General features: G+C 33.8%; 1 protein-coding gene across 9 annotated transcripts in view; it reads left to right on the forward strand.

Annotated features, from left to right (window-relative positions):
• The window catches only part of LOC136988271 (uncharacterized), a 116,521-nt gene that overhangs the window by 76,028 nt on the left and 25,498 nt on the right, over positions 1–14,995 (forward strand). For 5 of the 9 annotated variants that reach the window (XR_010882738.1, XR_010882736.1, XR_010882735.1 and 2 more), the window contains one exon: positions 9,548–9,677. The exons of the other annotated variants lie outside the window; for them this stretch is intronic. The gene's annotated coding sequence lies outside the window, so the exon portion shown is untranslated. The remainder of the gene's footprint in view (positions 1–9,547; positions 9,678–14,995) is intronic. 9 annotated transcript variants of the gene reach the window in all.

Raw genomic sequence — 14,995 nt, forward strand, 5'->3', positions numbered from 1 at the left:
TATCAGATTGGAAGATTTCTTAAATGGAAAAAGTGCTAAAGACAACAATTATAAACAATTTGTTATTTTATGTAGGAAGAATACTTCTTGAAGGAATAGTGTGATGGAATAAAACAAATTTTTTCAGGTTATAATTTGGCTGTTTTAACTTTGTCATAATGCTAGCCAAACTTCAATGTTGAAAATATAAAAATTATTCAAATATGGAAATATTATGGAGAATAATGTCTGTTTTGACATTGGGGAATATTGCTATAGTTGAGTTATTGTAAGACAAAGAATGACGTTCTAACTGCCCTTAGCCCATCACAAAAGATTATCTTTTCACTCTGCTTGTTAATAACTTTCCCTTGGGCAATGATTTACAACTGGGTTTATGTTAGTTCTCATGAAAGTTTCAGCATCTTGTTTATCTTGCTACAGTATAAATGGATGCTTATATAAATAGTTAATAGATAAACCGTATACTCTTATTCAGTCGGAATCATAGCAAAGTAAGAGAACAGAATGTTCCGCTTTTTAAAAGAATGCACATAAATTCCAGTCGATAGATGTGAAATGGATGCTCATTAAGTCCAGATTATGAAAACTGGATTTTGAGAACTCAGTTAATGCATACTGTATGTATTAATTTTCATATTTGAGTATAGAAATATAGTAAAAGAAAGAATTATGTAAGAATTACAGTAGAGAAATGAGATTTAGTGTTACATGTATGATTACAAATTGAGACAACCAAACTTGATAATGTAGACCTCAACCTTATTATTAAAAAACTAGCAGGTAGGCCCGGAGTTGCTCGGGCAAAAGTAACGATAGCGAAGATTAAGATTATTACATTATAGTCACAAAAAAAGAGTAATTTCATCAACGAACTAAGTTTTTCTAAAGAAAGGTCGAATTTGAAAATCAAATATTCTAATATTGTTCGATTTTCATCGAATATCATAAAGAAGAAAGGTCGAGAGAAACCGAACTAATCTGTTTAAATTTGAAAATCGAATATGTTCCAACATATTACTTTTTTCTTTTTTCTTTTTTTTCAAGCATCCGTAAATCTTGCATGTCGCTTTCTCTTGTTCTCCATTGTTACTTAACACTTTGGTACTTAAATCTGGTACCCTAACTGTGTACCAAATTTCAACTTTCAACTCCTAACCGTTTTAGTGAAAATTAAGATTATTACGTTATAGTCAAGCTTACCCGTTTTCACAGAATGCAAGAATTGGGTCCTCCCTGTTTCCAGACTAATTACAGAATTTTTAGATAGGTCTAAAAATATGTTCGATTTCCCGCAAAAACGAAAAAAACTGCATCTGCGTCTTGCATGTCGCTTTCTCGTAACACTTCCATTGTTGATGGAAGTGTTAAGACTTAATCCCATCCCTCCCCCCATGGGGAGGAATTTCAAAAAATCCCTTCTTAGTGTGCGTTCTCGTGACGTACCTTAACTGTGTACCAAATTTCAACTTTCAACTCCTAACCATTTGGACACGTCTCGATAATGTATATAGAAGCTTTAATCCCTTCCCTTTCCCCATGGGGAGGAATTTCGAAAAATCCCTTCTTAGTGTGCGTTCTCGTGACGTACCCTAACTGTGTACCAAATTTCAACTTTCAACTCCTAACCATTTGGGCTCTGCGCTGATTATTATTATTATTATGTTGGGTTAAGTTAGATATACTCGGTTAACACCGGTGGCTAAGTACTATGCCGGACCAAAGTCAAGGCATAATAACCAAAACAGAAATTAAAGAAGTGTATCAGTGTGTGTGTCTGTATTCAGGAATTTTCTCACAATATGACATGTATTCAATATAGTGGCCTTCTGTAGAGTGATGTATGTGTTTCTATTCAATTCTAATGTGCCCAGGCTTTTGTGTAGTGTGTGTGGTATGACACCTGTAGAGGAGAGAACTACAGGTACAATAAGCACCCCATCCATCCTCCACAGATGCCTTATTTCCTGGGCGAGTTCTGTGTACTTGCTAATTTTTTCAGTGCATGCGTTTTGTATATTGTGAGTGTTTGGAATGGATATGTCTATAATGTATGTGATTTTATTGTGTTTGTCAATGAGTGTGATGTCTGGTCTGTTGTGGTAAATTGTTTTATCTGTGATTATGGCTCTGTCGTAGTACATTTTGTGCGTGTTGTTTTCCAATACTGTCTGTGGAATGTATTTGTAGTATGGTTCGTGGATGTCTGCTAATTTGTGTTTCTTTGCAAGCTCTTGGTGTATTATATTTGCTACTTGGTTATGTCTGTGTAAATAATCTGTCTGTGCCAAGAGCTTGCAACCAGAGGTGATGTGTTGTATAGTTTCTGGCATGATGTGACATTTTCTGCATGTGTCATTTGTGAGTGTTGCATCTTTGAGTATGTGTTTTCTGTAGTTTTTAGTATTTATGACCTGATCCTGTATGGCAATCATGAATCCTTCCGTCTCCCCAAAGAGGCATCCCCGAGCTAACCAGCTGTTTGACGCAGTTTTGTCAACAAAATCCTGGGCCAGATCGTAAGGATGCCTGCCATGGAGTGCCTTTCGAGCCCACGATTGCTTAATGGTGTCTATGCTTTTTATATGTTGTGTTGTGTCCATATGATGTGAGTGTAAGTTTAATGGTGTGTTATTCGAGTCTGCTAGAGTTACTGCTTTATGTAATTGTGATGTTTCTTGTTTTTTGTAGAAAAACTCTCGCAGTGACTGTATTTGTTTGTAGTGAAGGTTAACTATGTCAATCAGGCCACGTCCGCCATCTTTACGTGGAAGGGTTAATCTTTCTGTGGCAGATTTAGGATGATGTTGTTTATGCTTAGTAAGTGTTGTTCTTGTTTTCCTTTGGAGTTGCTCAAGATCTGTGTGAGTCCAATGTATAACTCCAAAAGAATATGTGAGTACTGGGATGACATATGTGTTTATTGCTTTAACTGTGTGTTTTGCATTTAATTGTGTTCTGAGAATAGCATTTAACCTACTTTGGTATTCTTTAATTAATCTTTGCTTTATTTGTGTATGTTCTGTTAGTTTGGCCTGTTGGAATCCTAAATACTTGTAGAACTCGCCCTCTTCCATGGATTCAATAATGTCTCCATTTCCAAGTGCAAAATCTTCTTTCTTCAGGATTCCTTTTTCTATGTGAACTGTTTTGCATTTATCTAGGCCAAATTCCATTTGTATGTCCTTGGTGTATGAATGTGTGATTTGTAGGAGTTGATGAAGTTGTTTTTGTGTGGATGCATAAAGTTTTATGTCATCCATGTACATGAGATGTGACAGTGTAAACTGTGTTGTTTTTTCGTGTCTGATATTGTAACCATATTGCGTGTTGTTTAACATGTTGGATAATGGGTTCAGGGCTAAGCAGAACCAGAGAGGACTCAAGGAATCTCCTTGAAAAATTCCTCACCTAATAGAAATTTGGTTTGTTTGTATGGAAGTGTTACTAACCCTGAGATGTAGTGTTGTTCTCCAGTGCTGCATAGTGTTTTGAAAGAATGCAATGAGTGATGGATGTATTTTGTACATGTGTAGAATATGTAGCAGCCAACTGTGTGGAACACTGTCGAATGCTTTTCTGTAGTCTATATATGCCATGTGTATGTTTCTGTGTTGTTTGTGTGCTTGCCGTAGAATGACTGAATCTATGAGTAACTGTTCTTTGCATCCCCTGTGGTTTCTACGGCAGCCTTTTTGTTGTTCTGTTAGAATGTCGTGTTCTTCAACATGTTTGTATATTTTGTTTGCGATACAGGATGTCAATAATTTGTAGAGTGTTGGAAGACATGTAATTGGTCTGTATTGTGTGGGGTCTGTGGTATTGTTGTTTTTAGGTTTCATGTAGGTGATGCCCTGGGTAAGAAAATTTGGCATGTCTTGTGGATTGATGATGATGTGTGTTAGATGTTTAGCTAGTTCCTGGTGCAGTGATGTAAACTTTTTGTACCAGAAATTGTGAATGTTGTCTACACCAGGTGTCTTCCAGTTGTGTGTTCTGTTAACAGTGTATTGGAAATCATGTATGCTTATTTCAACACAGGGCATAGTTGGTATGTTGTGCAAGTTTCTGTTCTCCTCCTCGATCCAGCCTGCATCAGCATTATGCATGACAGCACTGGACCAAAGAGAAGACCAATATGTTGTGAGTTCTTCTTCTGTTGGTGTGCCACTGTGCTGTGTAACAGTGTTTGCTTTGTTATTGATTTGTCTGTAAAAGAGTTTTTCATTGTTTGTAAATAATTTATTTTGTTGTTTTCGTAGTGTACATGTTTTGTATCGTTTGAGTCTATGTGCTTTGGCAGCAAGTTTTTGTTTTAGTGTATCAATGTATTCTGTAATGTGTGTGTTGTGATGTTCATGTTTTGTGTGTGTTTTTATTTTCTTGAAAATGTTTTTGAGCTGTTTCCTTAATTTGGGTGTTATGTTGTTTTTAGCGTATTGTGTCAGCTTGCCTAATTGCTGTCTAATGTCATTTATTTGTATTTCTATTCTTCTCTGCCAAGCAGGCTTGTGATAGAATTTTGTTTTCTGTGTGTTTGTCTGTGATTGTACTTTCAGCCCATGGTGTGTCACTACTGTGACTGCTCCAGCATAAACTAATGTATGAATGTCTGCGAGTGTAGAAATTGAATGAATGTAGTGTGGTAGTAAGTGAGTGTTTACGTAATTTAGTGTTTTTCCTACTTCCTTTGACGTGTTGATTTTTGGTATTCGTGGTCGTTGTGTGGGATCTGTGCCTGTATATTTAGTGAGTGTTTCCTGAAATATATGTGAGAGTGTATTAACTAAATCCATGTCTATGTTATCAGTGATGGATGAGGAAATGTCTGTAGTATCATTAGTGGTAATTGTTGTATGTGTGTTATTATCAATGCTTGTTGCTGGATTATCCTGACAGGTTACATGATCTTCATTAATGTTAGATGTTTCTGTCTGTTGATGTATTTGATCAGCAACCTGTTGTTTGATAAGTTCAAGTGTTGTTTGTGGAATAAGGTTGTTGTGTATAATTGTTCTTTTTTGATCAACAACCCTTTGTTCGGTGACAGTGAGGCGAGGATACTGTTGTGTGAATCTATGGTGTAGTTGTTGTCTGTATGCTGTCATGTTTGTTTCGAGTTTTGTGATGGTGTAGTAACTACGGATGATAAACTCGTTCATTTCTACTGTCCATTTCATCCGTTGGCGTGGTTTTCCAGCCTTTGTGGTCTGTGGATGCATTGCCACAGAAACACCAAGGCTGGGTTTGTTCCTCACATCTGTTGGGCATTGCAGTAGCCATGCTTGGGCCGGTGCTGCTTTCGCCACCGGTAACCAAGGGAGACTGTGGCCTATTTTTCAAACGTGAGCCTCTGCCTAACCCACGAACGCGGACCTTGTTAACCTGGGCGACGTCCGAGCCGGTATCACACTTTGCTCTAGTTATTACCATAATAAATATCTCCACAGAATGTGGGTGTGGTCACTCTTAGCTTCATTTCTCCCCATAGACCTTACTGGCATGGGTGTCCCTACCAGGAGCTTATGCTCCAGCCTGCATTGCCCTATGGATCAGTAAAATTACTGGGCTCTCCCACCACGACCAGGTGGTGACCACGGGAGAGTTATTATTATTATTATTATTATTATTAACTCGTCTCGATTATATATATAGATGCATTCTTAACAAATGCAATAAAAGTGCATGATATTAAGATTGAGGTATTTATAGGCTACAAAGAATAGTTCATGATTAATATTACAAAACAAAAAAAAAATACAAAATACTGTCAATAGTCAGTATATTCAACTAGAATTTTTGACAAGAACTGTACTTTTAAACATACTATAACGTATTTTAATCTAGTCCATAGATAATCTTCAGGCTTTAACTCCTGTGCCTTTTATTGAAAATTTCTGAAATTTTGCAGGAAGGTTTGTGTATTGGAGGGATTGATGCTATTAAATTTTAGTGGTTAAAGATCAAGAGGTTGGGAGATAGGAGTTGTGTGTCATATCTCAATTAGGATCAGACTTAATGAAGATTTTACTTGTTATTAGCATTTACAATTTTTTTATAAAACTCATCTCTATCCTCAAAATGAAGCTTTTTGCCATTTTATAATTAATATAAAAATTTTTTTTAATAAAATATAAACAAATGGTGCCACACACAATTTTAAATTTTTTTTACCAGAAAAGTTATGCAATTTGTTGCTGGATTTTTTAAAATATGCATAGAAATGAAGAATACTTAAATTGAGCAAGACAATAATTAATTTTTGATATGTAGTTCTTTTAATTTATCATATACTTAAGAATGTAGCAAGGCACACTCGAACTCTACAGTTAAATGTAACTAACTTAAAATAATATATTTGAATTATTTTAAAACACAGCAAAATAAAATTATATTTGCAAGTATTTTTTAAAAAAAATAAATCTTTTCCTAAAGAAGAATTTCTATGTTCTTTTTTCCTATTTGTTCTTTGTGTGAAGAAGAATTTGTATTTTCATTGAACATATTTGCAAATAATATTTTACTAGTGTTTTAAAATCTAGTGTATTAACATCAAAAGACAGTAATATTTACAAATCTTAATCTTATATTATTGAATGGCTTAATCATTAAATTATATCATATTCAAAACTAATTTCTGTTATTTTAATATGTATGAGATGTTTTAGATATCTGATATTATCTTAGATTTTAAGTAATTTACTAATTTATAGAATTTTATCTTTTTCAAAATATTTTGAAATAATATTTATAAATAATTTATTGTGAAATTAAGCCTATTATTACATTTTATTTAAAAAATTTTTCTAAGTACTTTTTGTGTGTACAAGACCATCCTCTACTTTCATACAAATTTGCTATTTTGTACACATTTTGTACTTTCATTTTTTATCAATAGATGTGGCAAAACATTACTTTCATGTAATGATTCTCCCCTTCTTACGAACTATTAGTTACTAGTCTCTCCTTACCTTTCTGACATTAATCACGTCCATTTTCGACATTACAGGTTCTGTCTTGAGTTAGTGCTTGTGTTGATAAGTTGCGTCTTGTCAGTTTATTTCAGGATGTGTGCTATCACTTTATGTACTGTACATTTCTGTTTTGTTGAAAAAGTTTGTGCTTATTAATTCATAGACTTGAGTGAAAAACAAAAAGACAGCGGTGTTCATACAAACAAAAAGCAATCAACGTCTCATAACCTCCATACAGTTGAGACAAAGATGGATGTAATTAGACATTTTGAAAGCGGTGTATCTTTTGCTTCAATTGTTTGTTTGTATAATTTAAGCCAATTAATATGTTCAATTGTGAAAAACATGAACAAAATTAAGGAATGTGTTCAAAATTGTGGAAATATTTCTTCAAAGATTGTTTCAAAAAGACATGGCAGAGTAATGGATAAAATGGAGAAATCTTTGACTTTATGGACTGAAGATCAATATCAAAAAGGCATCCTATTGAGTTTATCAATTATTCAAGCTAAGGCTCTTAGTTTGCATGAAGATTGGAAGAAATGATTAAAAGAAGATTCTTCTACTGAATTTGTAGCAAGCAAAGGCTGGTTTGACAAATTTAAAATGAGGCCACCTTTACATAATAATAAATTTACTATGGAAGCTGCCAGTGCAGATAAGAAAGCTGCCAGCAAATTTATTTCCACTCTCTCCAATATCATTGAAGATGGAGCTTATTCTCCTTGCCAAATCTTCAATGTAGACAAGACACAATTATTTTGGAAAAACATGTCTGCATGTACATACTTATCAAAGGAAAAATCAGTTACCCCTGGGCATAAACTTTCTAAAAACAGATTAACATTGCTCCTTGGAGGTAATTTAGCTGGTGATTTTAAATTGAAGTCAGTGCTAATTTATCAAACAGAAAATCCCAGAGCATGAAAGGAGATGATAAAAGAATGCTTCCAGTCATTTGGAAATCAAATACTAAAGCCTGGGTAAAAATTGGTTTTAACGTCATTTTGCACCTTCTGTTTGAGCAATATTGTAGTGAAAATAATTTACCATTTAAAGCACTGTTGCTCTTAGACAATGCTCCTGGACATACAAACTCCCTGCAAAAGTTATATCCAGAAATTAATGTTGTGTTTCTTTCTCCCAATACCACAAGCAAAATACAACCCATGGATCAAACAGTGATAGTTACTTTTAAGTGGTATTATATGAGATTAATGAATCAAGCAAACAAGGCAATTGACAAGGAAGGTGGACTGACATTATGAGATTTTTGAAAAAATTATAATATATGGAATGCAATAAATATTATTGGGGGACTCATGGGCTGAAATAAGATTCAACAATGAAAGGTAATTGGAAAAAATATGTTCATAAATGATGAAGGATTCTGTGGACTTTGAAGAAACTCCTGAAGTTATCACAACTGAAATAGTCAATATAATGAATGAATTAAACTTAGATGTCAACATTGAAGATATTTATGAATTAATGCAATTTCACTTAGAACCTCTGTCAAATGAAGACTTGATTAAGCTATAATCAGGCCCACCATAAGCGGGCGTGCAAGGTGTGCACCACACACGGGCGGCATGTCCAGGGGGCGGCAAATTGGTATTGCTGGCAAGCTCAGCGTAGGTAGTCATAGTTAAACAGGGGCGGCATAATCAGTATTGCACACAGGCGCTCAAACAACTAGCGGCACTACTGGCTATAATGGATGAAATACAAAATGAAGAAAAACCTCATAACAAATTCACTTTTAAGACTTTGACAATCAAGAATATAAATGAAGCTTTCTTGCATCTTGACAAATTTTTGACCATCATGGAAGAATATTATCCCGATGGAGAGCGTATATGCCATATGAGGGGCAATAGAAAAAGACACAGCATGTTACAGAACTCTATCAAGAAAAGAAAAAAGAATAGTACAATTCAATTATCTCTTGACAAATTTATAAAGAAAACACCAGATACTAATAAAATAATATCTGGTGTTTTCTTTATAAATAAATATTTTGAAAACCCTTTTTGATGGGGGGTTTTTTTTTTACATTGTTCTACTTTTGTACATTTCAACTTTTATACACATTTCAGGAACCAATTAGGTATGAATGTAGAGGACTCTCTTGTATTAAAATAAAATTATCATAATTAAAAGTATTATATTTTATTGTTATGATACTTTCAAGTATATACTGTAATGTTTGAGAAAGAAAAATTGATATCAAAGTTTTATTTAATTAAAATGCATGTTTAATATAAAAACTGATGATTGAAGATATTAAAAAAAAATATGTTGAAAGCAGAGAGATGTTGTTTTATATATATATATATTATATATATATATATATATATATATATATATATATATATATAATCGTTTAATGTTAAGTGAATAAAAAAAATTCTTTAATTAATGAATTAGTTTATAAAAGTAATTGCTTTAGAATAATAATTGTTAAAGCAACTTTTATGTTAAATTATAAATCCTAGTAGTTTAAAAAAAAAAGTGTTAAATGAAATGGTAGAACTGCTTTTCTAACAGAATTAAAATTTGTTTATTTGCAGTTTTACCATTTCATTTCATCAAAAATGGAATCAGAAATACAAATACAGAAAGCTGAAATGCTTCAATAAAAAATCAGTAGAGGATCAACATTTATTGGAGGCACATTTATCATTTCTAACAAGATTATAGGTAAATAATAGGAAACAAATTTTCAGTAATGAAGGACAAATTTCTTAAAATTAATTATTTGATAGATGAATTTATTACAAGAAAAAAGTGCTTAGTAAAATTGATTTGTTATGAACAAATGTTTCAAGATGCTGATAATTAACATACTGTATATCTTAAGTATTTCATAGACAGGAAATAAAAACTTTCTAATTATGTAATTATTGTATGTATGTGTATAAAGACTAAAAATATCATAGTTTTACGTGTATTTTGAAAAAACTAAATAATGTTTTATAAAATTTATATCTAATGTTGAAATAATGTATATTGAAATCATTAACAAAATATATTAGAATATGGAATTATGACAAGTATTAAATGAAATGGCAGAAGTATGAAACTGGATAAAATAGATTCACAAACATCTCTCCAATCACAACGTTGTGATTAATGCAAATACAAAAACTATTTCATAAAAATACTATCAGGAAAGTATTTAGGGAGTAAAACATATTGTATAATGATTAAGAATTTGTGTTTCTGAAAATTTAATTAAAATTCCTTCACAAAATACATTGACTTTTAAAAAAATTGTGTGTACATGTAATTTATATATAAAAATATGTATAGATATCCCTCATGTATACATGATTTTGCTCTAATATGGTTTGAGAATTCAGGGAATCATCCTTACAAAATTTCACAATTTTTAAGTGCCAATTCCATTATTCGATACTTTTTTCCTTCAATTAAGCATACCTGTTGTCTCAAATTTGCCCATGGATTTTACAATATTGAAATTTTTAATTTCTTTTGTGCCTTCTGTCAGGTTTACTTTAATGAAAACTGATAATACAAGTAGTTAATACAATGATAGTTTATACATCTCCCTGTCTGGCTGGCCTGGCCCTATTTAAACAACTGAGTACAAGATTGTTTAACATATTTTTTATTTTGTCATCCCTAAAAATAAGAAAAACGAAAAAGTTGGTGATATTTCTGACCAAGATCAGCAAAATAGCTCGAAAGATGATGATACTATACTTTGTAAAAAGAAAATGCCCTCATTTAACTAAAATTAATATTAATGCATAATACAGTACTTTTAATTGTGATTTTTAGTTAATTATTGATTGCTTTAATAAACATATTTCTATTGTGACAGAAAAGAATAGTATACTTTTTCTTAGTCCATTGTTTTGTATAGCACAGATTTACATAACATGGCACTTTTTCAGAATGTAACTATTGTGTTATACAAGGGATACCTGTATGTATGTATGTATGTATGTATGTATATTTAGTAGACCCATAGATTTAATGGATTTAATGCACAAAAATTTGTCTAAAGAAGAATTTATAACTTTTTTTCTTCTTATTTGCAGATGGAAACATACATGGGTTAATAGGTATAAATTATTCAATGTACAGTACATTAGTTTCTTTCTGGTTATGTTAAATATGACAACATGTATAACACAATCAGTACTTTCTTTAACAATATAAAAAAGAGTACAATTGAGCACAGTCAAATATTTATACTTTTTAATTTCTTAAAAATTTATTGAAAAATTCTAAGGTATAGCTGCTTGAATTTGCTCATTTTACTTAAAAATTAAATCATTGTTATCACTGCTTGCAGATTCTTTGCAAATCCTGAATTATCTTCATCTATAATTTGATGTGGACCTGGATGTTATAAAGTAAAGTGAAAACTTAAAGTTTGTTTGTAAGAAATGCCATAGCCTTTGATACTGGTATTTGGTTATATATAGAGATAAAATGTGATTATATTAAACTATCAAGTGGTCTTTCTTTTCATTCTCCTCGGGGTGTGCTATAGGAAGAATCTGAAATATACAAGTGACACCCCGGGGTGTCACTTGTATATTTCAGATTCTTCCTCATAAATTACATATCTCCAAGTCGATAGGTGGGAAACATGCTAGAGCAAAAGTTACTTCATAACTGATCATTCTATATCCACAGATAATTTGCCACAGTATTTTCCTTTGCATTCTTCTCAACTGGCAGAAGATAACTTTTTTCTTTAAAGCATTGCCCAAGCTCTAGAACCATAAGTTACGAAAGGGACAATCCCATTTTTGTAAATCAGTATAAAAACATTGTACCTAAGGCCAAATTTCATGTTGGCCTTAGGTACAATATAAGCCAGTAGGTTATATGGTTCTTCCACTGCAATTTGTGGTTAATCATTACACTCAGGTATTTTATTTCAGTTATAAAGTCAAGGTTAATTCCTCCAAAATTTAAGGAGAAAGCTTACATTCACTCCTTTTCACAAATCATCACTTTACTTTTTAGTAGATTGAATTCCAATTTGTGTGTGTTAGACCAGTGAGAAACAAAATCCAAAACATGCTGTACTCATGAACATAAGCTTGAAATATCTTTATCTTGACATTGAGGATTGAGTTTGTAATTACAAACTAAAATTTACAGATAAGCCAACTCTTCTTTCAAATTGATTTTTGAAATAACTTTACTGTAATTTTTTAAGGGTTACTTTACATTCAATATTATTACACTGTATATTATACTAGGGGATCCTCTTGCTTACCACCCGTGACTTTGTCTGTTGTTCAAAAACTTCATGACTATTCATTAGTTTCTAGTGTTGCCATTTCTAATTTTTTTCGATGGCCATCATAGGCACTGTTTACTTGCTTGCTCTATGTCCTTCAACCCTTATTCCCAATATATATTATTAACTAATTTGTAGTACCATTGTTTAAACAGGGTGACCATAAATGTTCTGGGACAACTTAAAATATGTATATAATCTCTCTATTCACCGGAACTTGTAATAATAAAAGAAACCCTTCTAATTTTTTTTACCCGGTGTGGTTCTATTTTTAGAATCGCTTCGTTCTATTTACAGATTAGCAAACGTTTTCACAGCCCCTCCTGGGCTCTTCTTCAGGCTTCGTCGAATAGGCCGTTAACATTCGAAAATATTCAATTTAAATTTCTTTCCGGAATATTATCACGTGCGGCAGCTGGATATTTGTACTGCGCATGCTCGATGCTCCTCTCCTTTAAACGCTGTTTTCTAGGACAACCTGCCATGCGCTCGATAGGATCATTTCGTCCTTATGATTAACGCAGGTGTTACGTAATCCAGCCTTAAATATCTCTATGGCTTCTAGCCATTTCAATTGCTGTGGGTTATAGCTGGGTATAATGATTTTTGCCGCATGCAGGTCCGCCGTTATCTCCTCTTCCGACGCGTACGTCGCCAGGGCCGTGGTGTATCTACCGTGGTGTATGTCTGACTCGTGCTCCTTTAATCTCACTTTTAACGCACGTTTCGTGGAACCAATGTATGTTAATTGTCTATCGCACCTGTGATCTTCTAGTGGTATCATATATACTCCCGGAAGCCTGTTGGGGTTTGGTGGGTCTTTGCCGTTGCTTAATATTCTGAAGAGAGTCTGACATCTTCTGTACACGATGTTAATTCCTTGACGGTTGGCCACGGTTTTGTAAATGGATTTCAGCACTGGATTGTATGTGATAGGTATCCTTTCATTTTCCTCTTGTGTGATATTCAATGGTTGTGCTGTTTGCTTATTTTCCTTTTGGGAGTTCTCATGTCTTCTAGACAACTTTTCAATAAGCGTTTTGCTGTATCCATGGCTTATAGCAATATTTTGGATATGATTGAGCTCCGTTTCGAGCGCTTTTTTTGTAGAGGAGTGCGTATGAGCCCTTCTCACTAATGCTCGGAAGGCAGCTATTTTGTATTGAAAAGGATCATATGAATTTCTAGGAATATATGTGTGGAACGTGCTAGGCTTTCGGTATACTGATGTAAGTATATTAGCTCCTTCAAAGTTGATATCAATATCCATGAATCTTTTATTCATAACTTGCTTATTCCGCACCTGGAAGGATACCAGTTCAATATAACCAACCCAGCAGAACTTATAGAAAAATTGAAGAAGATAGCAAAACCAGCTTATGCTACGGTCTTAGACTTCAGATCGTTGTTTCCGTCGATAGAACTCTGACGAACGAACTACCACCATGTTTTTGCGAACTAAGGGACTTTCTGTTTTCGATAGTTGAGGACAACACAATGCACCAACATATTCTCGAACTAGCCCATTTGTTATGCTACGGCTCTCTTTTCCAATTTAAAGGGATCACGTACATGCAAGGCAAAGGAGTCCCGATGGGCAGCCCGCTCTCGGGTGATTTGTGCGAAATGGTAATTAGGAGATTGGAAAACAATATCCTACCGCGATTCTTGCCCAGCATCTTGTTGTACAAATGTTACATAGATGACATTATTAGTTAAGCCAAGCAATAAATTAACCTACATAGGCTCAACCAACAGATCGCTTACCAAAAGGATAGCTGAGCATAGGTACGACGCGCGCAACAAAAAATTTAATTCCACCCTAGCCCAGTACGCAAGCGAACCCAGTATAACGGCCGAATGGGAAGATGCTAGGATTACCGTTCCTATTCTTGACTCTAGCAAACTTAGAACAATCGAAGCTATAGAGATCTTTACTGAATCCCTCAAAGGAAACTGCATTAACAGCAGGGATGCAGATTCGCTCTCCCCTGCCTGGCGGTCACTCCTCGATAACCCCCTTAATTAAATAGGCCGGTCCACCCTCTCCTTGTCCGTTTCGTTCTCTCGTGCAGTTTCTAAATTTATCAGGTTTCTTTTTCCTTTTTCTTTCTATTTCCTTTTTTCCGCCTTTCAGCATTCGCTTATCTTCAACAATAGTTCACACATCTTGGCTAATCTTAAAATAATTTCCAAGGTCAATGTCGTTTAAACCTTCTCTGCTAAGATGTCACTTGTAAGAGGAAACCCCTCATAAACAATGACGTCGCGTAAACATTGGCTATCCGACTTTCCAACTGTCCTCAGTGCACCTGAAGAAGGCCTTTTAAAACGGCCGAAAACGTTTGTGCTCATTAATTTGTCTGCTAGAAATAGTGTGTGAAAGGTTTTTTGTGCCTACGATTTTAAATTAGTTCTAGCTTTGTGTAGCAGAGACATTATTATATTTTGGAAAGTAGAACCGGACATAAAATTATTCCTCGAAGCCATAAACAGTAATCCGTACGGGCTAACATTAGAGGTGGAGCAGCACGACTCATCGAGGGTGCACTTCTTGGATATTGATATCAACTTTGAAGGAGCTAATATACTTACATCAGTATACCAAAAGCCTAGCACGTTCCACACATATATTCCTAGAAATTCATATGATCCTTTTCAATACAAAATAGCTGCCTTCCGAGCATTAGTGAGAAGGGCTCATACGCACTCCTCTACAAAAAAAGCGCTC

This window comes from Centruroides vittatus, unplaced genomic scaffold, assembly GCF_030686945.1.
Source record: "Centruroides vittatus isolate TY-2023 unplaced genomic scaffold, ASM3068694v2 scaffold_324, whole genome shotgun sequence".
Taxonomy (NCBI): Eukaryota; Metazoa; Arthropoda; class Arachnida; order Scorpiones; family Buthidae; genus Centruroides; species Centruroides vittatus.